General features: G+C 37.1%; 1 pseudogene; it reads left to right on the top strand.

The window, feature by feature from the left end:
• LOC127409947 (pre-mRNA 3'-end-processing factor FIP1-like) overlaps nucleotides 1-26,700 on the top strand; it is a 46,493-nt pseudogene that overhangs the window by 8,450 nt on the left and 11,343 nt on the right.

Raw genomic sequence — 26,700 nt, 5'->3', positions numbered from 1 at the left:
AAGTTCCCTCAAATGTATCACGATTGAAGCTTTGCACTAGAATAGACCTATAAATAGTAAATGCCATTCATTCTATGACAAATAGTGCAAAGAATGCTTTAAAATAAGCTGTTTATTATGAGATTCAATTTTACCTCCCTTTTTTAATGGAATCGAAAAAATGAGTCTGGAATCAACTCATGGAATCGATTCTGAAAACAAGGAATCGGAATCAAACAGCTGGTAGCACATCCTGAGCAGGTAGCACAGATTGTCAGAACACCGGCAACTTAAATGCCTCTGATTGGCTGTTGCATTCATGTGCTTAACATACATGTTGAGGTTTTTTAAAAATAATCATTGTTATTTTGTTATATTAACAATGCATATGAAACACAATTCTCAGTTACCCAGGGTTTTGGGAATTTGACTTATTTCCGTGAATCAATTCTTTCAAACAGTTCTTTTCAATTATTGCGATTGTTTTACATCAACATTTGTGTTTCTTTATTTTGATCAGAGATAATCAGTGTTATTGTCAGTGAAGAACATTCTGTTTTTTCATAGTTGTTTTAATAGTTAAATTTTCCGATAATCGTTTTCGATTAAGTTTCCATCTTTGATTACCAAAGATTAATTTGGCATTTAATGTTAACATATGAAGCAGCCATTTGTGTTTTGAGAGTATATTTATGATGCAAAATAATCTTGAAGGAATGTTTCATAATTTTGAACCAATCCTAAAGCAATCAGACAAGTATCGACAAAGAATACATTAAGATCCTATTGGATAAACTGAAATGTTATTATTTCTTTAACAATCTATTAGCATTCCTTTAGGATTTTGGTCTTCTTTTTTAAAAAATTATGCCTGTAATAAAGAGCCATATATTTAAAAATAATAATAATTATTGTACTTTTATTATGGTTGAAGAATAAACTGCTTTCTGACACCTGGAGCATTTGGGTTATGAAGGCATCTTGTAAAACTGGACTGTTTTTTCTATATAGCTGTCTGAAATATCAGAGCCTGCAGTGGTAAAATTTGCATTTGAAAACCTTTAAGAAAATTCTTCAAATATAAATTCAGCATATTGGTTCATTAAAATTTACTGCCTGGTTCTTGAACTGACAGGTCTTGGAGATAGGTCTTGGTCTGGATCTGGGTCTGGAGGGGTCTAGTCTTGGTCTGGGTCTCGAGGGGTCTAGTCTGGGTCTGTGTCTTGGATGGTCTGGTCTTGACTGCACCTCTGGTCTTGTGGCTATAATTTTTAAATAGTGAGTATTTTAAAGTTTACGGATTGGCCCCATTCACTTCCATTGTAAGTGCCTCACTGGAACACAGATTTTAGGGTTTTTTTTAAAGAAAAGTATGGACAAGTCAAAATAATTTTTTGTGCTAATCAATATTATGCCACAAATGCTGTCGATTGAGCTGAACTTTTATTGAACCTGTAATATTCCTTTCATATAAAAACATATTTCTTAAATCACCATCATGCATTCCTGAAAAAAAAAAAAAAAAAAAAAAAAACTTAAGCCTGACTAAACATACTACTGAAAATTATTTTTAGTACATCTTTCGAGGCTTGGTTTGATCTGTGTGTGGGACTCCAGACTCTAATGTCTTATCTACTGTGAGTCAGTCTCTAAGTCCAGAGGGCTGGATCTGAATGCTGAGGGCAGTCTCCTGGAGGTGGATGTAGAGTCCTTTGAGGAGAAGCCATGAAGGAAGCCAGGTGCAGTTCATTGCATTAATATTACATATGAAGTGTGTTTGTGTGTGTTAGTGTACCTCATATTTGTTTATTCCATTTCTAGCACACACTTTTACAACACGTGTTGTGTATAAACGCAGGTGCGGATCTGTCTGACTACTACAACTATGGTTTTAATGAGAACACCTGGAAGGTATACTGTGACAAACAGAGACGACTGTGCATGAGTCTAGATATATTGAGCCTGGGGTCATCCAGCAAAATAATGGTACAAATCTGAAATACTCCTGCTCCCCTCTCATGATGGTTTATACTAAGATGTTGATTATGAACTGTGACAGAGCTTAGCCCCTAGCTCACTTGGTGCTCTAGGAAGATAAGATATGATCAAATAAAGACTAAAAACACATTTTAACAATAAAGTAGTTTAAGTATTAACATAAGGTCAGTTAGTCTAGTGGTAAAGTTTTCAACTTTTAAGTGATCTTATCCATTATGGAACTCCCGCCAGATTTAGCCACAGCCTTTCTTTCAAAACCCTGTCAAAAAAAGACAGTGTGGTATATATAAGACCGTTGTAATCAGAGATGGACCAGGAGAGCAGCATTGTTGTGCAAGATAGCATTCTTGCACAACACTCTTACAACTAACAACTGTTTATGAAGCTGAATATGGTGTAAAAGAAAATTTAACCAAAAACAGAACATGCTGTCATAATGTATGTACTCAGTAATGGCAGAGATGGTGCCTCACTTTTAAGCTTATAAAAAAAATAAAATAAAAAAAAAAATACAAAAAAGTCTAATAAATTTAGTCCATGAGCCCCATGTGTCATATTCCAAGTCTTCTGAAGATATTGTCAGAAAAATAAAACGCACAAAGGACCAGGAACAGGCGTCGATCTTAAGATGAAGATGCTGAAGCCTTTATTCCAGTGTAGCAGTAACAAAGAACATGTAGCACCTTGGATTCAGTAGAGTCAGACTGAACTACGAGCATTTAACTAGTTTGTAAAATAACATGCCACCCATCATGTTAATGAGGCTGTGCTCTTGATGAAATAAAAGAATAACAATCTCACTGTCTGGTTGCCCGATGTTGTTCCAGGTGTGAGCACCCAAATGATGTGGTGATACCAACTGTTTAGACAAATACCCAACCGAATGATAATGACCATCACGTATCCCTTTATCTGAGATGGTTATCACCCAGATGTTACTGTGACTAAGTTGAATTGGTTACTATGATAATTAAGTCCTTTTGGGCAAATGCGGTTTCTCAAACAAAATCAGGTCAAGTGGGACTCACATTTTAGAGCAGAATACTGTAATTTCTTACAGCATACAATAGGTTTTGATGAGAAACAACCTGAAATTTAAGTTATTTTTCAGTTAAAATCTTGACATCTGTTGCACGTTCATGAGCACTATAAAAGAAGCCTAACAGTGGCTTTTAGTAGCACTAAAAGTTTTAACATAAACACTTTAAAGTGAGGTGCTATAGTATGCACTGCCATTGTATTAAGAAGACGGTCCGTAGTATTCATTAAAGAAATAATCCGGGTTCAATTCAAGTTAAGCTCAATCGACAGAATTGTGGCATAATGTTGAATACCACAAAAAATGATTTTGACTCGTCCCTCCTTTTCTTCATTTCAAAGCAAAAATGGAGGTTACAGTGAGGCACTTACAATGGAAGTGAATGGGGCCAATTTTTAGAGGGTTTAAAGGCAGAAATGTGAAGCTTATAATTTTATAAAGTACTTACATTAATTCTTCTATTAAAACTCATGTATTATTTGAGCTGTAAAGTTGTTTAAATCGTCATTTTACAGTCATTTTGGGGTTTGTTTAAATTACATCGTCATGACAATAAAGTTGTAAAATTGGCTATAACTTTACACAGAAAAGGTTAGGGAGCGATTTTATCACACTAAAATCACGTTAACACGCATATTGTTTACATTTTGTGGCTATACTTTTGAAACAGTGAGTATTTTAAAGTTTACAGATGGCCAATTCACTTCCATTGTAAGCGCCTCACTGGAACCCAGATTTGTGCTTTTTTTTAAAGAAAAGAATGGACAAGTCAAAATGTATTTTTGTGGTAATCAATATTATGCCACAAATGCTGTCGATTGAGCTTAACTTGTATTAAACTCACAATATTCCTTTAAAATCTCCTTTTGAGTTCCACATAAGAAAGAATGTCATACGAAAGCATTTTGAATGACATGAAGGTGAAAAAAGTTTGTCAGAGTTTTCATTTTTGGGTGAACTATTCCTTTAAACTAGTCGCTTCACCTACCACGCTATCAGCTTTCTGCATTCACATTGCTTTGAATGTGCGTGACACTTCTGATGTATACATTTCAATGTGCTCTCTTCCTCTCTCTCTCCTTCAGGTGCATCAGAGTTCTAGGGATCTGTTAGAAAACTCCTCCAGGTGAGTAACCAAATTGGTTACTAGGGAGGGTAGAGTCACATGGGGTAACCTCCTCGTGATCGCTATAATGTGATTCTTTCTCGGTGGGGCTGCGGTGGATGGCATGAAGCCTCCACACGCACTATGTCTCCGTGGCAATGGGCTCAACAAGCCATGTGATAAGATGCACGGGTTGATGGTCTCAGATGCGGAGGCAACTGGGATTCGTCCTCCGCCACCTGAATTGAGGCGAATCACTATGCGACCACGAGGACTTAAAAGCACACTGGAAAGGGGAAAAATCCAATAAAATAAAAGTATACCCATTTTCATGTATTTGGCAGATGCTTGTTATCAAAATTATATATTTGATCACTATGTGTGTTCCCTGGGAATCAAACCCACAACTTTGGTGTTGTTACAGGAATGCTTTTAAATACCTCTATGTCCATTTTTGCTGCATAAGTGAAAATGTTGTCTGTCAGATATCACAGTTTGTAGACCGACATTGTGTGTCAATTGTTTTACATTTTGTAGCATGGCGAGAAGCGTAACAATGTTGTTTTTGTTGTTTCTGTATTTTTGGTCTTAAAGCAACAATTGCAATTGAGTTTGTTTACTGTGCTTTCCAGCTATTTTTCGTGTAACTGCATCATTATGGTCATAATGGCTTTCTGCTGAATTGTGCCAAACCCTCCATACGCATATCATCATCCCTGTTTACCTTAGCTTTAATTATTTCATGTTTTTTTCTTTTAGCTCTTGATTTCTATCAGCTCTTGTTTTCCGTTCTTCCCTGAAAAAATCATCCTGACTGTTGAAACATCCTGATATTTCTCTGTTACTTTTCTGTATTTGAGGAGACACAAATAAAACACACACTCCATGGTTCAGTCCTGGTAGTCCAGACTGCCATTGGTCCAGGGCAGAAGTTAGTGGGGGTGACGTTTAATCAACTGTTCCTTGAACTTCTCGATCAGTTGAAGGTTATGCCTCGCTCAGGGGGACGCATATGAACCGGAGCATTCAAGGGTAAAGCAACAGTCCGGCTTTCATTATTACACATACACACACAGACAGGATGCAGGAGTTGGTCACAGTACTCCGAATCTAAACACACAGAGCATGAGGTGGCATTTTCAGAATGAAACAAACCTAAGCAAATTGTCATTCCATCTTGCACACAAGAGGATTGTCTTGCTGCATTAAAATATAGAGTTCAAGTGAGTTTGTGTGATTGTTTGGGTACAGCTTGACTGCATACTGTATAAATGGGACAGACTTAAAGGAATGTTCCAGGTTCAATACAAGTTAAGCTCAAACTGAACAAGTGCTTTGAAATTTGTAGACAAATCAGAAGTGTTCTGTTTTAATGATTTATTAATAATTTTGCACTGTATGTATTATTGTAATTGGAAAAAACATCAAACTGATTTAATAGCCATGTGTCATATGTCATTGGAAGGCTATCAAAGAGTAGAATACAACCAGCCTATTTGTTGGGATCACAGACAAAATATAGCGAATAATATAGAGTACATGTCTTTGACATAAATGTTACAGGTAAACAAGTGTTGCTGATAAGCCTCATTTTCACTTATAACTTCATGGAAAATAAACAGAGCATAAAGTATGACATTATTTAAAGGAGGTGATTCCCATTAAAATGAGCCCAATAATCGGATGCATAGATCATTGGATAATCCACTCGAAGCACAATGTGCACACAGCACATAATGTGCTATCTGGCTAAAAACATGTTAGCTTTCCTGGATCAGATAACTTTTTCTCAAATGATGTAGTACATTGTCCAGCGTCATGGAATGCTAAACCAATCGTATTAGGGTTCAGATTGCTGCAACCAGAGGTGGAAGTCATCCAAGTATGGGCAGAGAGGATAGTTCACTCTAATTGCATATGACTACCAGGAGATGGCACCAAGTACATGACACAGACTCGATGGCTCAAATGACAGAATGGAACTGAATGAGATCTCGTCAATCATGCCTGCATTCTTTGGAGAGAGAGCATACCATCTGTGATTGTTGTGTAATTAGTTCTTATGTACAATTTTATATATTATTATTATTATTATTATTATATTTTTATTTTTTTATTTTTTTATTTTATTTGGAGAGGCTTTTGGACACTTGGAGACGTTTTTGAACACTAGGATAAATAATGTTTGTAATGCTATAATTTTTGATTGCTTTGTCGTATCAACACAAAATTTTACTCCATTAAAAGTGACTTATTTACACACAGAGAAAATGTAAAATCAGAAAAATAAGAAAAAAAGTTGATTTTGGCTGAAGTATTTGTGTGTGTGTGTGTGTGATTTTCCAGCCGTTTCTTAGGCTGAGAGTCTCATAATTTATCATAATCTGTATCATTAAAAAAAAAAAAAAAAAAAGTGAAAAGTTTTCTTTAAAATGATACCAAACAATTGACTCTCTTAGTTTTTTTTTTTTTCTAGAGTTATAAACCTTTCATTTTAGGCATGCCACTGAAACAGAAAATCTTTAAAAACACATTTAGAGGGGGCCTGGGTAGCTCAGCAAGTAAAGACACTGACTACCACACCTGGAGTCGCAAGTTCGAATCCAGGGCGTGCTGAGTGACTCCAGTCAGGCTTCATAAGCAACCAATTGGCCCGGTTGCTAGGGTGGATAGAGTCACGTTGGGTTAACCTCCTTGTGGTCACTATAATGCGGTTCCTGCTCTCGGTGGGGTGTGTGGTGCGTGGATGCCATGGAGAATAGCGTGAAGCCTCCACACACGCTACGTTTCCGTGGTAACGCGCTCAACAAGCCACATGATAAGATGTGCAGATTGTCAGTCTCAGACGTGGAGGCAACTGAGATTCGTCCTGCACCACCCGGATTGAGGAGAGTCACTACACACTACACCACCATGAGGATTTAGACCGCATTGGGAATTGGGCATTCCAAATTGGGGAGAAAAGGGGAGGGGGAAAAAAAAAACACCTTTAGAGCTTAAATGGTTAACATGATTTAAGTAGGATATAATTGCTTACCAACATTTCCTGTGTAAAGTTATATCCAATTTTACAACTTCGTTGCCATGACGACATAACAGCATATCCCCTTAAACCCTAATACGACCGTAAAAAATGACAATTTAAACAACTTTTAACAGAAGAATTAAAGTAAGTGCTTTTATAAAATTATTGGCTTCACATTTCTGCCTTTTAAACCCTCCAAAAATTGGCCCCATTCACTTCAATTGTAAGTGCTTCACTGTAACTACGATTATTTATTTTTTTTTAAAGAAAAGATGGGACAAGTTGGAATTAGTATTTGTGGTAATCAACATTATGCCACAAATGCTGTCGATTGAGTTTAACTTGTATTGAACCCGGAATATTCCTTTAAAGGGATAATTCACCCAAACATAAAAATTCTGTCATCACTTACTCACCCTCATATTGTACCAAACCTTTATGACTTTCTTTTCTGTGAAACACAAAAAGGCAGTCACCATTCACTTTTATTGCATCTTATTTCCATATGATGAAAGCGAATGGTGACTGAGACTGTCAGTCCAACTCTAACATTTAGCCTCATATTTCCTTTTGTATTCCACAAAAAGAAAAAAAAAAAAAAAGAAAAAGAAAAAGAAAGACGGGCAGTATTCGGGAAACCTGTTTGAAAATGATCATTATTTTATTCGTTATTTTTGCAATTCCATTTGGTGAAGCTAGTAGCACAGAAATTACACACTTCATCTTTAAATAGAGAAGTCTGTTTGAAATGTTTATCACAGTGATGATGTACAGTGATAAAAATACAGACTGTGTGTAATGAGCTCAGACTGCAGAACCAGGGCTGGGGTGTGAATTTTGTATGTGTTCCTTTTTATCATAAAATGATATAAGGTTGCACTTTGTGTGAGTGTTTAGTATGAGTTCAGCCCAGGGGTTAAGTTTGAGTGTATACGGAAAGTCATTTAAATCTGATGTTGTGTCTGCTGAAAGTAGGTGAAACACTGGAAGTATGTCAACTTCAGGCTTTTATGCCCTCCCAAACTTCACCAACAGGACAAAGGAAGTGAGAGAGCAAGAGAGAGAGAGAGACTTTTGCAGATAGGCTGCCCATGTTACTTACTGTGTAGACTCTTTAACTCCACAATTTTTTTTTTTTTTTTTTGGTATGCATAATGTAAAATGTAGTAATAATGCACTCTGTTTTATTTGATGAATTTTTTTGTGACTGAAATAGGTTAATGCCTTGCTCATTTGTGTGTGAATGTGTAAGTGTATGTGTGTGCAGCCTTGTTTCAGGGGACTTGAAGATTTATGAATGTGATGACTGCCACGGCACACATTCATGCAAGTGAGTAACTTCTGTGTGTACATGAGCTAAAAAATATTTGTGTTGCGCACATGAGAGGAGATTTCCCAGACCAGCAGGAAAATGGTGTTGACTGAGGTTACATGTGTTAGTGTGTGCCAAGTGTCATATAATGCAAAAGGATCAGTATCTTTTCTGTTTTCATTAAATGGCTAGCAGTGACATGTCTTAGTGTGCAATGCACATTTCATTCTCTTCACTCACATGGACTCAACATGCTAATGATTCAGCTCTAATGTATGTGTGTTTGTGTGGGTGGGTGCAGGAAGTCAAACAGTTCAGTCAATGTTATCGAAGGACAGACCGGGACCATCAGTCGAGTGGAAGGCCGAAGACGTCACAGTGCAGATGAAAATAACATCCAGGTGTGCTTGTGTGCACTACATCAAATAATTTTGTGTCAGCAAGTGTTTTTTGTCTTTTTTTGCAGTAAAAATGTCTAAACATCCTTAAAACAGGACACATTTACTTAAGAAGCAAATTTGCATACAGTAATATAATATATTTACATTTACATTTATTCATTTGGCAGACACTTTTATCCAAAGTGACTTACAAAAGAGGAACACATAAGTAAATCATCTTAAGGAGACAGTGGTACAAAAAGTGCCATAATACAAAGTTTCACTAAAATTAGAATAGTAGTATTCAAAACAGATTAAAGTGCACAAGAAATGTTTTTTTTTTTTTTTGTTTGGTTTTTTTTTGTGACTGGTTAAGTGCTCATGGAAAAGATGTGTTTTTAGCCGCTTTTTGAAGACAGAAAGTGAGTCAGCTTCACGGATGGAGTTGGGAAGGTCATTCAACCAACATGGTATGATGAAGCTGAATGTCTGGGAAAGTATTTTGGTGCCTCTTTGTGTTGGTACAACAAGGCAATGTTCCTTAGCCGACCGCAGGCTTCTAGTGGGCGTGCAGCTCTGCAGAAATGATTTTAGGTATACTGGAGCAGACCCAGTGACTGTTCTGTATGCCAGCATCAGAGCCTTGAATTTGATCCATGCATTAACCGGCAGCCAGTGAAGAGAGACAAGGAGTGGTGTAACATGCGCTCTCTTTGGTTCATTAAAGACCAGACGTGCTGCTCCATTCTGGATCAAATGCAGGGGTCTAATTGCACATGCAGGGAGGCCTGCAATGAGAGCGTTACAGTAGTCCATTCTAGTTATGACAAGTGACTGAACAAGAAGTTGTGTGGCATGTTCAGAGAGGAAGGGTCTTATCTTCCTGATATTGTAGAGTGTACATCTAAATGATCTTGTGGTCTTTGAGATGTGGTCTGTGAAATTTTGTTTGTTATCGATGGTTACCCCTAGATTTCTGACCATTTTGGAAGGCGTCACTGAAGTTGAACCCAGCTGCACGGTGATGTTGTGTTCAACAGCAGGGTTGGCTGGAAAGACAAGGAGTTCGGTCTTTTATTTATATTATATTGTATAATGTTTCACAGAATGTATCTTGAATTAAGTTTATTTTTCCCCTTGTTTGGTAACATGTTACAATATGGTTCCATTTGTTAACATAAGTTAACCACATTAGTTAACATGAACTAACAATGAACAGTAATTTTACAGCATTTATTAATCTTAGTTAATGTTAAACATATACAAATATTATTGTATTTGTTAACATTAGTTAATGCACTATGAATTAACAATGAACAATTGTATTTTTTATTAACTGACATTAACAATGATTAATAAATGCTGTAAAAAATATATTATTAATTGTTTGTTCATGATACCTAAAGCATTAGTAATGTTAATGAATGGTACCGTATTGTGTTACCGTTAACAAAAATAAACTATTTAGCAATTTTGCTTTTATAGTAAATGTATCTATGTATTATACTACCTCTCGTGTCATTCCAAACCTGTATGACTTTTTTTCTTATAAAATCAACACAAACGGAGATGTTTGGTAGAATATTAGCTTCTGTCACCATTCACTTTTATTGCATCTTTATTCCATACAATGAAAGCGAATGGGGACTGAGACTGAACTTTCAGCCTATTATCTTGTTTGAGATGAAGGTAAGTGGATTATGACAGAATTATGCCTTTAATGAATATTTAGATATTTTTTTGCTGGAAAACAAGAAAAAAAAAACACTGATTAAGAAAATTACTTTTTGCAGTGTGCGCATGATGGACTCAAAGTAATTTGTTATATTTTAGGTTGTTTCAGAGCATTATTCAGACACCAAGTTATCCTCGCCAAAGCTGCTGCCCTTCATTCCTTCGAATATTCCACCTCCACCTTTCCCTCCACACCCCCTCATACCACCACCCAGTAAGTGAGCACAACACTCTTCTCACTCGCTCTGTAGTGACGTAGTAGCATGTGCATGCTACATCATTGTGGGTTTTTCATCAGCTTGTCCTTGAGCAAAACTCTGACTTGCAATAGTTCCAAAAACACCCAGCACACAATGGTCACAAATTTAATTTAATAAGTAACCAGCATATTAAATGTATATCAGATTATTCTTATAACCACCAAGTCAATCTTCAAAGTATTAACATTTAATATTTTCATGCTATTATAGACAATTTGTGTATTATATTATTATTTTAATATAATATATTTAGCATATTATTAGGAACATTGTGGTCCTAATAAAGTGCCCGACAGGGTCTTCTGCTGTTGTAGCCCATCCTCCACAAGGTTCGAAGTGTTGTGCATTCTAAGATACAATTCTGCTTTATAATTGTACAGAGTGGTTATCCAGTTACCGTAGCCTTTCTGTCAGCTCGAACCAGTCTGGCCATTCTCCGTTGATCTCTCTTTCTGTCCACAGAACTGCTGCTCACTGGATGTTTTTGTTTTTGGCGCCATTCTGAGTTAACTCTAGAGACTGTAGAGTTACAGGAGATCAGCAGTTACAGAAATACTCAAACTAGCCCAATTGGCATCAACAATCATGCCACTGTTGAAATCACTGAGATCACATTTGTTCTCCATTCTAATGGTTGATGTGAACATTAACTGAAGCCTCTGACCCGTATCTGCATGATTTTATGCATTTCACTGCTGCCACTCGATTGGCTGATTAGATAATCGCTTGAATAAGTAGGTGTACAGGTGTTCCTAATAAAGTGCTCAGTGAGTGTATTTAACAATTAATGTACAAATAATACAAGAATTATTATTGTTTTTGTTCATGGTTTCATGTGGTGGATAAAGCTGTATCTTAGAGCAGCACAATTTCATAGAGTCCAAGGGAGGTCAAAGGTCATATTGATGTGTTTTCTTTGCACTGCACTGTACATATGGTCAACCATAGGGAATCTGTGGTTGCCATGGTGACATTTAACCAGGATGTGTTTGAGTCACACCCATGTTGAGCAACCTGCAGTTTTGTCCTGGTCTGTTGGTTTGAAGAGAACCTTAATCTCTTGTTTGATCTAAACGCACGTGTTATTTGTCCTCTTGAAACATAAAGGTAATTTATGGAAGTTATGGTGTAACTGCACTGAATCAGCTTACATCTGTGATCCTGTGAGGTTTGTGTGTGTGTTTGTAAGAGATGGAAACAAGTCACAAATATATTGATTGAAACTTGACTAAGGGGCTGTTTAATTTACATTTGAACACATTTTTTTCCTGTCTGCACTTTTGTTAATAGATTTTTTTAAGTAAACAAGTGCTAGATGGATGTCTTTGACGGTTGCGCCACAACTTGCTGTTTTTTTCTTTCATTATCTCACACATAGACACCACATTCTACGCCAGCATTTAAAAACATATCTCGAGAAACCTGCATTCTGTTGTATTAGTTTAGCTGTGTCTAGCTTTGTTTAGCTCAAAAATTCATTTGCCTGAATGGCCTCTAAGACCTGGGTTACACCTGGTATTAAGACGCGTTTCGGGTGATCCGATCAGAAGTGGTCAGCTTTAAATACAGGTATACAGATCATATCACAAAAAACACATACGGAGGTAGTCAAAACATTTGACCACATCGCATTTGAGGTGTCAACGCTAATCTGTCCTGAATGCGTCTCAGACAGCAGTGAAGCACCTCCCCTCACCTGTCAATCAACCGCTGCGCTAAAACAAGGGTTAAAACTTTGCCAGTTACGAGCGGCTTTAACAGGATATACTGGTCTGATCGGAAAATTTGAAAAAGTGTATATATACACAAACACGGGAACTTCACGAATCTTCTTCAGTGTGTCTGATATCAACATGCAGGGACACAGATGACAAGCACACACATCTGAAGCTCCCTTAATACAGGTACTTCACTAAAATAACTATGAATTCTGCTCAAAATGTTGCGTTTGTGCTTCGATTAAATTTCAACTGCATCTGGGAGAAACAACACGCCAGTGTCACACTCACAGGAACACACAATGCTCTGTGCATCTCTCTCTCTCTGTCCTTTAGCAGTCTGGACTGCCCTTTTAACCCCCTTCAGCTCTCACTGCAACACAAAACAGCTGTTAGAGGGGATTTCCCACAGGTGTCAATCCTTACCACTCTTCCTCTCCCAGCCTCGCTCTCCACAGACATCGCTCAGCCACGTCCACATCACCACATCACCACAGCCGGATTTATTCGTGCTTTCTTTGTCTTTTATGAATTTGTTGCGGTTTACTATCAGTAGCACAATGACATAGTGATTGATACAGTATATGTTGTCATGAAGTCAAAGACCCTCCCCTCGAAATCTGAACACAAGTGGTCACAGGAGATGCATAAGTGACCAGGTGTAAACAGCCATGTGTCTCGCCTGACCACATGCGATCGGATCACCCGAGACGCATCTTAATACTAGGTGTAAATGGGGCCTTAGACTCTTCAAGTGTTGACTTAAAGGTGCTGTAAGTGATTTACTTCCACGAGACTGAGCTGTTGGATTAGCCATGCCCCTCTTTCCAAAACCCTGAATTCCAAAGATACCAAAATGAGCTTTACTGAGAGCAGAAACGGTTGTTAAAAACAGCGTCTGCAAAATAGCGCCCTCAACTGACAACTGTTATGAACAACATGGCATAAAACTGCATTATGCCTCAATAATTCACTGCAAAAACTATACTATGAAAACCAAAACATTATAGACAATCTGAAAGCACAAGTGTCCACGGACACATTTGTGTTTGCTGTTTACAGTCTAGAGCTGTCACAGAGACAGGTGAGATATCTCATGACACTTATTTCATTAATACTTTTCAGTGAGTAGGACATTTTTTTTGCATACTTTTCCATGAAAAAAATCACTTACAGCACCTTTAAGACTTGAATTGGACTCTGTGAACAACAAAATAAATTAAATTGATTGTTATTCATCAAGGTTTATAAAACAAACCTGTAGTGTATAGAAAAGTATTACCAAAAGGTATTTGAGACTTGACTTGGACTTATAGACTCAAAGAACACGGCTGGTGTTTGAGTTTTTGTTTTAAAAATATAGCACACTAATACTGTTTCATAAAATGTAGTGAACTGTGTACCTTAACAACATTTTGGGTTATCATAAGTATGTTTGAAGTGACCTGGGATGTCCAAAAATGCTACCTAGGTAGGTTTTGAGATGCATCCTAGGTGACTGTGTAGGTTCAAGGTGAGAATTCAGGTGCTAAACCAGCTGTGTATGTTTCATTTGACAATGATTAAATACTGAGTGTGCATGTGTCTCTGTGGGAGATTGACAGCACATCTGCTTGAGCTGGAGCAACTGGATCCAGGTGTGTGTAATTCTCTCCAGGTTTTTTCTCTGCCGCACAGGCTTGCTGGCTGTCTGCTCCTCCAACTTCCTGATCAGATGCTCCTCTGCTATACTTTGAACAGGAAGTCCATAGTTGAGCTCTTTAAACTCTGCTACTCCTCTTCTTCTTCAAAGCCCCATCAGAAATCACCTCCTGCCAATTCCTGCCACCCCTCCTCTGGCCTGCTCAGACCTCTCATAGACAGACTCACTCACCCTACACCTCTTTTTTTTAGGACCCTCTTATGCTTTTTAATATAGTCAAAATATCAAACTTCCTGGTAAGGCCCAGTCTTTGAAGTTTAGCCTTTAATCCAATATGGGCCATTTTCATTTTATCATAGATCTCCACCTCTCCATCTTATAGGCCTTTCTTTCTGACTGTCTCCCCCTGCGGATATCGCTGTCCCGTAACAACCATGCTGTTCCTTTTGTGTTGCTAATGTGCTGCGTGTGGCTAAAAATAGCTCAGGGCGGGAAGAAAGAAAAAGTGCTATGCCAGCAGAATCGTGGCACTGGAAATGTGCTGAATGACCCAGCTGTGTTGAGAGAGAGAGACAGTTGTTAGGAAAGGAATGTTTTGAATAAATCGAGTTGTAGGATTGAGGGGGGAAAGAGAAGACTACAAATTTGTTATGGATATTTTTTAAATTAGTATTTTACATTTTTGTACTGATAGTCTAAATATTTTTGTACAAAAAGGGTCCAGTAATCCACATTAATTCTTTTAGAAGACATTAATGGTTTTAAACTTTCATAGAGTACTTATAAGCCCTCTTTACATGATATATCTTTTCACTAAAAGCTCTTTCCTACCATAATGAAACAATTTCCAACCTCAGTGAAGAAAAACAAAGAAAAAGATGGAGATACGGACCAAGAAAAAGTTTTGTGCTCCAAAACTTTGCCTTTAATACATAAACAAAAAAAGATGCCATAAAAAATATATATATGTTTTACACTACTACACTTTACACTTTTCAGTCCTCCTGCTGTTTCCAAGTTTACTTCCCTGAAGATCCAATTTTTTTTATTTTTTTTATGACAAACACTCTCCTTTGGCTGACGTTTTGTTCTTGTCACAAACTATTAAGTATGGATTGTATTTGAATAGAGACACAGGGCTTGTTTCTCCCCTCACATGTCCTGACCTGTTTTCTTGTTTTTGCCACTGACACGTAAGAGACAGCTGTACAGGTCATATACAGAGGTTGTACAAATATCTGTAAACATTTTACAATTTCCATCATGGTCTATATTTATCCGTCATATTAGTGTAAATTTCCCTGATACATAGTACATTTGATATTGTCTCTATATAGTCAACATTTTCAGTTATTAAAACTGCCAATGCACAGCAAGCGTAAGCCTAATGACCTGGGTGTTTTATTTAATAACTCTCTGAGTTGGGGAATGTACTTTTAAAAGTGTACTTACATTATTGTGTTATTGATTTTTCTGGCTAAGAGTGGCAATCTCTCTCTCTCATACACACACACACACGCATGCACGCACACGCACATACGGCGAGTCCAGAGAGCTGTAAAACTGATTAAAGATGGTTAAACTGAAAACTGATGTGCAGTATCAAATACACAAAATGTATTATAGTAACTGTACAGAGCATGTCAATTATGAAGACAAATCCTGGACATTTTAGGCATATTTTTAAATCCTGGCTGAATGCTATTTTCAGGTCCAAAAAAAGAGGACATTTCCAGGAAAAAGAGGATATATGATCACCCTAACACAAGAAGATATACTATTCAGATGACATCGAAACTTTGTGGATGCATCTGTTAGTGTGCACTAGTTTGAGAAGCAGATCTTTGATCTCACTGACGTTCACGACTATTGTTTGTAACATACCACTGATATAAATTAGCATAGCATCCACAGGCAGACTTACAAAAAGAGTAGTTTAGGGCAAAGTTCACAAAGTACATACTTTCTTAGAAGATTCTGAAATTTCAAGGAAAACACAGAGGATTTGCAAGGCTCTTTGTGCTTGTATGCGTGCGCTGGAGGCGACGCCACATCTCTGTCTTGTTCTGTGTTAACCAGAGCTGCATGATTTCTGTGTTTCTCAAATTACTGTTATTCTTTCAGCCTTTTTTTCAGTCATTTTTGTTGTTGTTGAAAACTTTCTTTTGGAGCTGGTTCCCATCAGGGGTTCATGGAAAAACAAAAGGGGGATGGTGCCCAGATGTGCACAGATATTTGTGTGTCTGTGGCTGAGTGCGATCAAAGCAGATAAGTGTGTCTTAGCCATGCGAGGGAGAGTGTGTTTTTCTGGGGTGCTGTGAAGGACCATTTGTTTCACGCATACGTTTAAGGGGGGAACATCACAGTTAGCAGGGGCAGTAAAAGTTGGAGGCCACTGGGTGTGTTGAATTCAGCCTGTATGTGTCATAAACAGTGTTGAGTCATTTGAAGTCAAGACATCTGGCCATAGACACAAATACACATACTATTACTCCATACGTTTGTACATGTTTGCTAGAATGAATGAAATTATATGAATGATGCCAATTATTTTTTTATTTTTGGGGGGGGTTCCAGTGTTTCTATGCTGTAGCAGTGTTCATGCTAAAACAAAATAAATAAAACATACACATTGTTGTAACGACAGTAAAGATGTTTGTATCCTTGTTACTGCCTTTCATGTGACTGATGTACACTTACACAATATCACACAAGCAAGTGTGCTGTTGTACTGAATATCAGCATGGCAGTGATTCTGCTATTGGCACAAGGCCATAGGTAAACAAGTGTGAAAGTGACAGTGCTTTTCTACGACAGTTCTACAAACAAGAAGTTAAAGGAGTGTTCCAGGTGCAGTACAAGTAAAGCTCAATCGACAGTATTTGTGGTATAATGTTGATTAACGCAAAAAATAATTTTGACTCGTCTCTCGTTTCTTTAAAAATCCCCCCAAAAAGCAAGAATCGCAGTAACAATAAGGCACTTACAATGGAATTGAATGGGGCCAGTCCATAAACATTAAATAAAATTGTGTTAGCATGATTTTAGTGTAATAAATTCAGGGATTTACCATTGTTACAGCATTTATCAGATTACAGGGTTTACATGTGTCATGCTGTCAAGACAATTAAGTTGTAATATTGGGTATAACTTTACACTCAAAAGGTTAGTAAATGTTTTATTACACTAAAATCATGTTAAAACATGTAATGTTTACATCTTTTTGCTATTGTTTTTAAACAGTGTGTATTTTTACATTCATGGACTGGCACCATTCACTTCCATTGTAAATGCCTCACTGTAACTCGGTTTTTTTTTTAAATAAACGATGGGCAAGTCAAAATTATTTTTGTGGTAATCATCATTATGCCACAAATACTGCCGATTGAAGTTAACTTGTATTGAACCCATAACGTTCCTTTAATATCGAGTAACTTACATTTTAGACACAATATGTCTACACAATATGTTGCTCCACTGTCAAAAATATTTCCAAACAAAGCCAGAGCAGGATCAATAGTTGCATGTCACCGAGCAACACACAGACTCACAGCCTTGTTTTGAACTCAGTGAACACAGTCAATCGTGATACAAACAGTGAAGTGTCCATCAACACGTTTAGAGGATCAGAACAAATTTTTGTATAATGATTTTAAATGTTTTTCTTTAATACATATACATACATATGTTTTGATTACACTGTATCATTATGCACATAATATCTGTTTACTCTTTCTGTTTTAGGTTTTCTTTTACCTCCTGCCCCCCCATCTATGATAACAACGATAATAGATAGGTACATTTTATGTTTGTTTGTCTGTTGTTTTTTTGTTTTTTTACTGATTGAATGATCAGCATTATAGCAGGATATCAGGGTTTGTATATGATATATGGATCATGTTTGTGCGTATGTGTCGAGGTTGGTGCCATATAGAGGCTGGAGACAGAGCAGATGTAGCCGACAGGGTGAATGAAAATGTAGCAGATCACTACACAGGCGTCAGAGGAAGAGAAAAAGAGATAAAGACAGAGAAAGAAAGAGAGAGACAATGAAAAGAGAGCAAGTAAAAAGAGGGGTAGAGATGGCAATATTACACCATTTAAGAGATAGTTCACCCAAAAATTCATTTATTTATCGGTATGCTTTCATGAGGCAGGAGTGATTTCGTCTAGTATCTACTTTTGTGTTCCATAGAAGAAAGAACATTCATGTGGGTTTGGACCAACATGGGAGTAAGTAAATGATGACAGAATTTTCATTTTTGGGTGATCTATTCCTTTAACTTTGAGCTGATTTGTTTACATCTTTTAATAAATTCATTCTTTCCATCTGTCAATTTATTCTTAGTGATTTCCCCCAGATTGTTGTGTGTTAAATAGTCAGTACCAAAAGCAAGTATCACATAAAAAGGGTCTGAGGACAAAAAAGATGCCCATGAGATTGAAAGAAGAGAGTTAAAGTAAGTTTTAAAATGACAGAGTTATGAGTCTCAAACATCCGGTGTCCCTCACGACAGAGATGATTGACACTTCCTAAAGCTATGATTGTCAGCCTTCACTGAGTTTATTGGATGGTAAAAGTAGGCTTCAGTTACAAAAGCTTTTTTGTCTCTGTCAGAGTTGTTAATTCTGTCTCTGTTCCTGCATGCAGTATGTAGGCCAGTTCATCAAAGTTTCGCCCCAGACTTTAGAAGAGTAAAAGCAAGACTAAAGCATTAAACTCCCTCCCATCTGCTTTGGTTAATCCACTGTGACTGCCTTTCTTCCATACAAACAGAATTACTTATTCAGTTTGATCCTGCTTATTCAGTTCATCCTTGTGCTTGGGAGTTAGCAAACATGTCTTTAAGGTTGTTTAGTGTGTGTGTGTCTGTGTTTATCCTACATTGAGGGGACAAAATGTTCTGAAAAAGATAGTAAAATCTGAGAACACCTACCATGTGGGGCCCAGCCAGTGGTTCCCACGAGGGAAATTGCTTATTGAACATGCTAAATGATGTTTTTTGGAAAATGTAAAAATGCAAAAAGGTTTCTGTGAGGGATAGGTTTAGGGGATAGAAATTATGGTTAGATCGGTATAAAATCCATAAAATGCATGGAAGTCTATGGAGAGTCCCCACAATGATATAAAAACAAATTTGTGTGTGTGTATTTGTATATCTGTCTCTTTTGTACATGTACTTATTTACCTTTTCGCTCTCTGACGCAACAACTTATCTTCTTAGGACTAAAATATGGTTTAAAACCCATCACCAACCCAGTAAAAAGCCAAATAAGGCAGAGAGAGTGAGAAACAGACGGGGTGGCCATGTTTGTGCCTCTGGCCTCCTGTTTACCAGCATCCAGGACTCCCCATCCATCTTTGCGTCTTACTCATCCTCCCTCTCTGCTCATTGTCCTCCCTTTCTCCACAAGACAAACAGCAGAATCTCAGCCTGTCTGTCTCCCCCCACTCACTTTGCCACTAGATTCCCTCCCCTTTACTGTTCAACAGGCATCTTAATCTGCAGAACATCCACTCAGTTCTTACATGGATTAATTCTGCTGTACAAAGGAAAAATGCAGCAATTACATGACTAAAATTTAGTTATGACCGAATTTGGGTCTCTCAGACTATGATCTGTCATGTGACAGACAGGTTTGGTGCTACTATGCTGAGATTCAGGGAAAACGGAGTGTGAAAATTGCAGTAACTACAAAATACACACTAAAACTAAGTAACTTTTGAAGCTATTTTTCTCAGTTTCAGCAGTGTTTCCCATTAATTACCTAGACTGTACACCACAGTCTAATTTGTCCCACCACAGTTTCATAATAAACCAAAAATATTTTTACACTTCTCATAATAACATAAAAGATCTCTAACGTTGTGTTTTGCGCCATTGCTTCGGCAAAGCATCTCTCACTCCCTGCCAGATTTTTGAAGAGGCAAGTGAAAGAGAATTTTACTTGCCTGACCGGACAAGCAGACTGATTAAAATATCAATAACAAAAAAATAACCAGCTATACTGTATTTGTGATAGCCTAGGCCTGTGTCACTTATTAGAATGTTCATATTCTTATTCTGCTGTTGAAAGTAATCCAGAGCACGTAATTTTATAATTCACAAGCGATCTAGTAACAGCTGTGCTCTGTTTGATTGACAGGCAGCGTATGTGTGTGTGCTGAACATGCGCGTGTTCCAAAAATACTCACGCTAATGCGCGTCTGAATGGTCAAATACATTTAAAAAATTCCGCCAAAATGCGCATCTTGGTGAGGTATTCATGTAAACACAGAAAGTGATGTCTGAAGTAAACGTAAACAGCGGAGAAAAATGTATTTGTATTAAAATGTCAGACTTGTAAGTGTAAGCTAATAGACCGGCTGCTGTCTAGTGTGTCATTATAATAATCAAACAACCATAACAAGAAAACGAATAAACACTCACTGCTCTTGATTGGGTAACTTTAGTAGCTTTAAAAAGTATTAATGTATTATAAAGTGAAGACCAGTAGTAGATTTATGTTGCATTTCATTCTGAATGTTTCCTTGAATACTTGATAGCCTACTGCTGTTAAAACTTTTAAAGCTGTTAAAAAAAGCACTGAATTTTCTTCATTTGTATTTTTTGTTCTATTATTTTTAATCTATTTCTTGTCATTGCTGTTTTTATTGTTATTTTATTACTGATTGTTTACTAGTCTTTAATAATTACTTAAGAATTTGAAACCATTCTTCCATAATTAACACAACCATACCATAACATAACCATAATTAAGTTTTACTATTTGTTGTGCTATTAAAACTGTTATTGAGAATCGTCAAATGTCACTATTGACTACTGAAATTTTGGTATTGTGATAATGTATAGCGTTTATTGTACATGGTAGATCTTTCTGCAATAACATGATGAAAAGAAGATCTCTTTCCATAGAACTATGAGCACCCCTGCTGTTAATGGTGGCGATGGAGGCTTTCCTTTATTTGACTACCATACGTAACATAAAATAATTACCATAGGACAATAGTCTCCTCCCCTACCCAGTGCAGTTTAAATTCTGTCACAGAGAATTGAGTTGATTGCATAGGTACACTGTTAGGTTAGGCATCGGTCATAATTTTAGAAAAATATACAACATAAACTTTGACATGTTACTTGAGCATGTAACTTAAATGTCCTTTTTTTTCTCTGGACAAATAACTTTTTTACTCGGACAAGTGAATGACCAATTTACTTGTCCGGAGGACAAGCACATGACAGTGCTTAATGTCAAGCCCTGGCTCAAATGTATGCTGTAGTCGATTTTGTGTTTTAACCTTTTGTAAACTGTGTTAAACTCCATCTCGTTTAACATGCTTTTTCATATCTATGCAACCAATGTGTTTATGATTAAATTACTACTAGAGCACAAAATTGTTTATAAGAGCACAAAGTTTTTCATAGATCTAGCCTCTTAATTTTACTCTCAAAGTGCACCAGATTGATGCATTTAACTTTAAAATGTAAAAAAATGTATGTTCAGTGTTGGTGTTGTTACTGCGTTTTGCCTTTGTAGGGCAGTATTAGTCATGCAGAAACAACTATAAGTAAACCATTTGTAGGTTGACAAACATTGTGGCTCTGTGGCACTTTCAAATCATTGCTCTGTTTGTTTGCGCTTCCCGACCAGCTCATCATCGTAACATTGGCTCAACCAATGTGTGAGTTTGTGGCATGACTATGTTCAGGAAACCTGTTTGAAAACTTTTTTCAGTTACATTTAATTATACTATTTTCACAGAAATTACACATTTCAACTCGGATATGTTTCTTGGTGTCTTATATACTCTGCTGTAGAAGTTATTCGGTTTTATTTTCGTTCGTTTATCTCCATGTCTCTATCCTAACTTTTTTCACCCTCACCTGACCCAGCTCCCTCCATTTTTTCCATTTCCTGGTCCTTAAGTTTATGCTTGTTCCTTCTACTTTTTTTCTGTTGTTTAAAGAATGGTTCTCCTCACATCTCACTCTCTCTGCCAAGTCCAAACATCCTTGGAGGAGTTTCCGTTCGTCTGAGCCCTGCCAACCAACGACTGCATAATTCATGAATCATTTCCTCTTGTACAATCACCCCAAAAAACTCTTTTGTTTTCTTCTTTTTACTTTTTCTCCCCTTTATGTGCTCATTTTTTCACACATACACATTTCACATACTTAGAGTATGTTGTAAATATAAAAGGTCCTAATGCAAAGCCCTGTGGGACACACCTGAAATAAAGGGAGTCTCATGGCCCGCAAGGCTCTCTGGGAGATTGTTTCAGCTACACGCCACCTTTCCTTCAGCACTAAATGTATCATGCCTTGGCTCTTTAGTCATCAAAAAGTATTCGCAGTCCAAACATTTTAAGTAAGAGAAGATCATTTTAGATTGAAAGCAGATTGCATTCAGTGTTTTGTTTGATTAGATGTCATGAGGCTTGGCATCCACATCCAGTATAGTTGAATTACTTTATGGAAATATGTCAGTGATCCCTTAGCACATGTTTTGAAATATCAGTAATAATTGTTTTGTTGATGCATTTACGCACCGGAGTGATGTGGTACAGCCTACTGCTGGGGCAGGGTCTTTGCGGCGCAGCCATTACTGTTAGGCCGTTAGGGCCAAATTCTGCAGTGATTAGCTGTCTTAATGAGGCAGCCGCTAATGAAGGCTTGCCTCAGGGGTGAGATGAGACTGCAACTGCCAGATCATCTAACATTGATTATCATAAATGCCTTCCTATTGTATCTGCTAGTCTGTTCTACTTTGTAAAGCATAGATAGATGGATAAAATGAGAGAGGGAAAAAAGAAATACGGTACTGTGAAGCTGGCTGAGTTTAAAATGTAGAACGGTATAACATGTGAGAAGAAGAGAGAGTGAGGTAGAGGAAGTGGGATACAGGAAGACAGAAGGCAGAGAGACAGAAGGAAAGAGAATCCAGAACAGCAGCAGAATCTCTCTCAAAGATATTTATAGAATCAGTGCACTCATCTTAACTAGCACCTGACCACAAGGAGTCCCATTGGATGTGAATTCTCTCTTAAACACACACACACAACGTTCACTCCTGCAGAACGCCCTGAAAGCAGGGCGGGCAGCCAGGGTTTATGGATCGTCAATGGCTTGTTTGCCAGAGTTGTATCTGCTATTACACACAGACACACATGCACTTAGTCACACTTCTGGCAGGTTACTGGGCGCATGCTGCACTATGAGTTGATGCCAGTAACATCAAACCATGAGGAAATTGAGGTTTGAAACTGAGGAAAGTCTTTTGATCATTTAGAAAGTTCTGTCTACCCCTTTATTCTCCTGTACTTTTCGCATCTTTTTTTAATTTATTTTTTTATGCTCTATTTATTCCTTTCTCTTTGTTGTTAGTTAAAAGTTATGGGGTCTTGCTGCTCTGTGTGCTCCTAAGAACAAATTACTCTATACTAGGCCTGGGAAATTTAACACATTATTTTCTGTGATTTAATACTTGACTGTTTTATGTGTTAAAAAATTTATGCAATTAATGTAGTATCTGTTTTTTTGCATTTCCTGAAATTTCACTAATGTTTTTCCCCACTTTCTCTGGCTAAAATTGGTATATATAAATTTCTAGGATGTACACGCTCGACTCGACTGCACATCCTTGCACAGAAACTGATTATGTGGAGCAGTACACGCTTATTCATTGCGTGTGACACATGTCCAGGGCATAATAAACACGGAAGCGAATTTACTGTACGGAGAATGGAGACTTCATCTGTAAGTGGTGAGCGAGATGTGGGAGAGATACTGGCAAGCTGCCGTTTTTCTTCACATGGCTTGAAAACAATCACACACTGTCATCTGAACTAGTGTCAAAAACGAAACCGCGCTAGAGTGACTCAGCGTGTGTGCAATAGAGACTGAACGGCAGCCAAAGATAATAATAGTCTTGAGATTTCAGCATTCAGTTTGTTTTATATCTATATGTATAGTTTATATTAATGTATTGGCAATGTACGCTTAAGTTTATCTTGCCAATAAAGCTGGATCTAAATAGTATCTGCCCATTTATACTATAATTTAGTCCGCTGGAAAACGGCTGAAGATTTTGCCCAACTTTTATGGCACATAACATATACTTTTATCAAAGATTTATACCTGTAGAAATGTGTGTAATTCAAAAATGAATATTTTAACATGTACAGTACATATTTAAATAATTCAAATAAATGATGACTAACCAATTTCTTGCAAGTTCTTTGAGACAAAGTATAAAGTATATGTATTTGATTATATTTTAATGTTTGTTTTATTTTACTATGTACATCACAGAAAACTGTTAATTAGTTAAAAAAAAATGTAATCGATTTACTGCCTTACTCTATACCCTTTAATTAAATGTAAATTCAGTCTTTTTTTAATCATTCTTTCATTTATTAACTGATTGTTCTGGGTCCACTTGGGTTGAATGTACCAAATCATACTGCACGCCTCACCTCTTTTCCCTAATAGAGAAAGATCATAGGACGTCAGGTGGCTTTCAGTATGGTTGTGATTAATGTTTGTATGTGTGTAAATTTAATATTTTTTTATTACAAATTGTATTATCAGCATATTAATTTCAGCGAAAAGTTCAATTGAAAATTTTTTACAATAAATATTTCTAAGAGTTTACAATTATTTACATGCACTCAAGCTGCCATGAACTCCACAAGTGTGAGCAAAACCTGACAATCCATGTTATCCCAGCATGAATTTATGAATATTATTGATATTTAACTGATGAATTCTAGCTTTGCCTTTTTCATCACAGCAGTGGAAGTTTGGCTGGTGGCTATGATGGACGCTCAGCCCCACCTTGCCCCTTCCCTGCAGGTATGAATATCGCACAGTACATTTCAGGCCTTCAGAACCAGTTTATTTTCTGCCTGCCAACAGAGCTGCTGGTGTCTATTAGACCACATTCACCCCAACTCAAGATTGCAGGTGTGGTGCTTAAAGGTGCTGTAAGGGATTTCAGCTGTTCTACTTCCACAAGACTGAGCCATTGGATTAGCCTCGCCCCCTCTTTCCAAAACCCGAAATCCAAAGATACCAAAATGAGCTTTATTGAGAGCAGAAACGGTTGTTAAAAACAACAGTAGTAAAATAGCACCCTCAACTGACAACTGTTATGAACAACATGGCTTAAAAATGCAGTATGCCTCAATAATTTGCTGCAACTACAATACTGAGAACTCACAAAATGATTGACAGGCAGAAAGCGTCATTGTCCGCAGACATATTTTTCTTGGCTGTTTAGTAGGAAATTTTGCATACCTTTCCATGAAAAAAATCTCTTACAGCACCTTTAAGTAAATTTAGTTAAATGTATGTTTTTAAAAACCTCATCACCTTTGGATTTATGTCAGTTATAACCTATTCAATATCATTTTTATGTATGTGATTTAAAGGTTAAGGTCACAACTATAATTTTAAGCATTGCTCAGACTAATGGGAAATGAAATATACTTGCTAACGGAACATTTAGAATTTTAATTTGAGTGTGTGGGAAAGGAAACCTCTTAATGTTATTGTGTATGTGTTTAAGTCTGTGTTTGAGGAAAGTTTCCTTGTGGATTTTCCAAAAGTCTTGTAGGGAATAGTGAGAAAATATTGAATTTGGCCCCAGCACTCGAACCATCTTAATCAGAGCATCAAACACATTTTGGGCCGCCAATCAAAAGAATGAAAATAACAGTTTCTGTTCACACAAACACCACCACACACAGACAGACACATACAAACACATTCACAGATTTTTATTTTTTTAATTTTTTTCACAAATCACAATACTCGTACATGTGAGTGTGTGTTGGGGTGAGGTTGATGGGGTGAGAGTAGAATTGCATACAAAGTGTTCATTCAACATTCTCAACTTTCTCATCATCACTACACACACACACACATACATCCCATAGAATTGTGGAGGGATATAGTTCCAGCCACTGAACATAGAAATGCACTGCAAGCATTTCCACTGCAGTTCAGCACACAACATTATTGCAGGCAGAGGTTAACAAGGACACACACACACACACACACACACACACACACACAGAAAAATGAGCTTGTCAGACAGTCTGCTGTGGCCTTGTTAACCTCTGCATGTAGTAATAATTTGGGCATACTCAAGAGGCTGAAACAGCTATTGTCACTGTGAGATTTTAGTGATTGTCAGAACTGGTGTATGTGTGTTTGTGAGAGTGTGCGCGAGAGTGAAAAAAGTGCTATTTGAATATGCAGCAAAAAAAAAAAAAAAGAAAAGAAAAAAAAACAACGTTGTGCCTTCAGACCAGATTTGAACTGCCAATTAAATGCATTAAATGGCATTTTTTATTTTCTGTTGTTTTTAGCTCATACGACAGGAGGCGTTTTTGGAAATTGACATGCAGTTAGTGTATTATAAAATGTGAGGCCCTTTTAGATGTAGTAACCTGCTCATTTTGTTTCTTGACCAGGTAGGTCTGTAATAGCCAATAATGATT

The sequence above is a fragment of the Myxocyprinus asiaticus genome, chromosome 19, assembly GCF_019703515.2.
Source record: "Myxocyprinus asiaticus isolate MX2 ecotype Aquarium Trade chromosome 19, UBuf_Myxa_2, whole genome shotgun sequence".
Taxonomy (NCBI): Eukaryota; Metazoa; Chordata; class Actinopteri; order Cypriniformes; family Catostomidae; genus Myxocyprinus; species Myxocyprinus asiaticus.
Note: the sequence above shows the minus strand (reverse complement) of the source record. Positions and strands in the feature narration are given on the sequence as shown.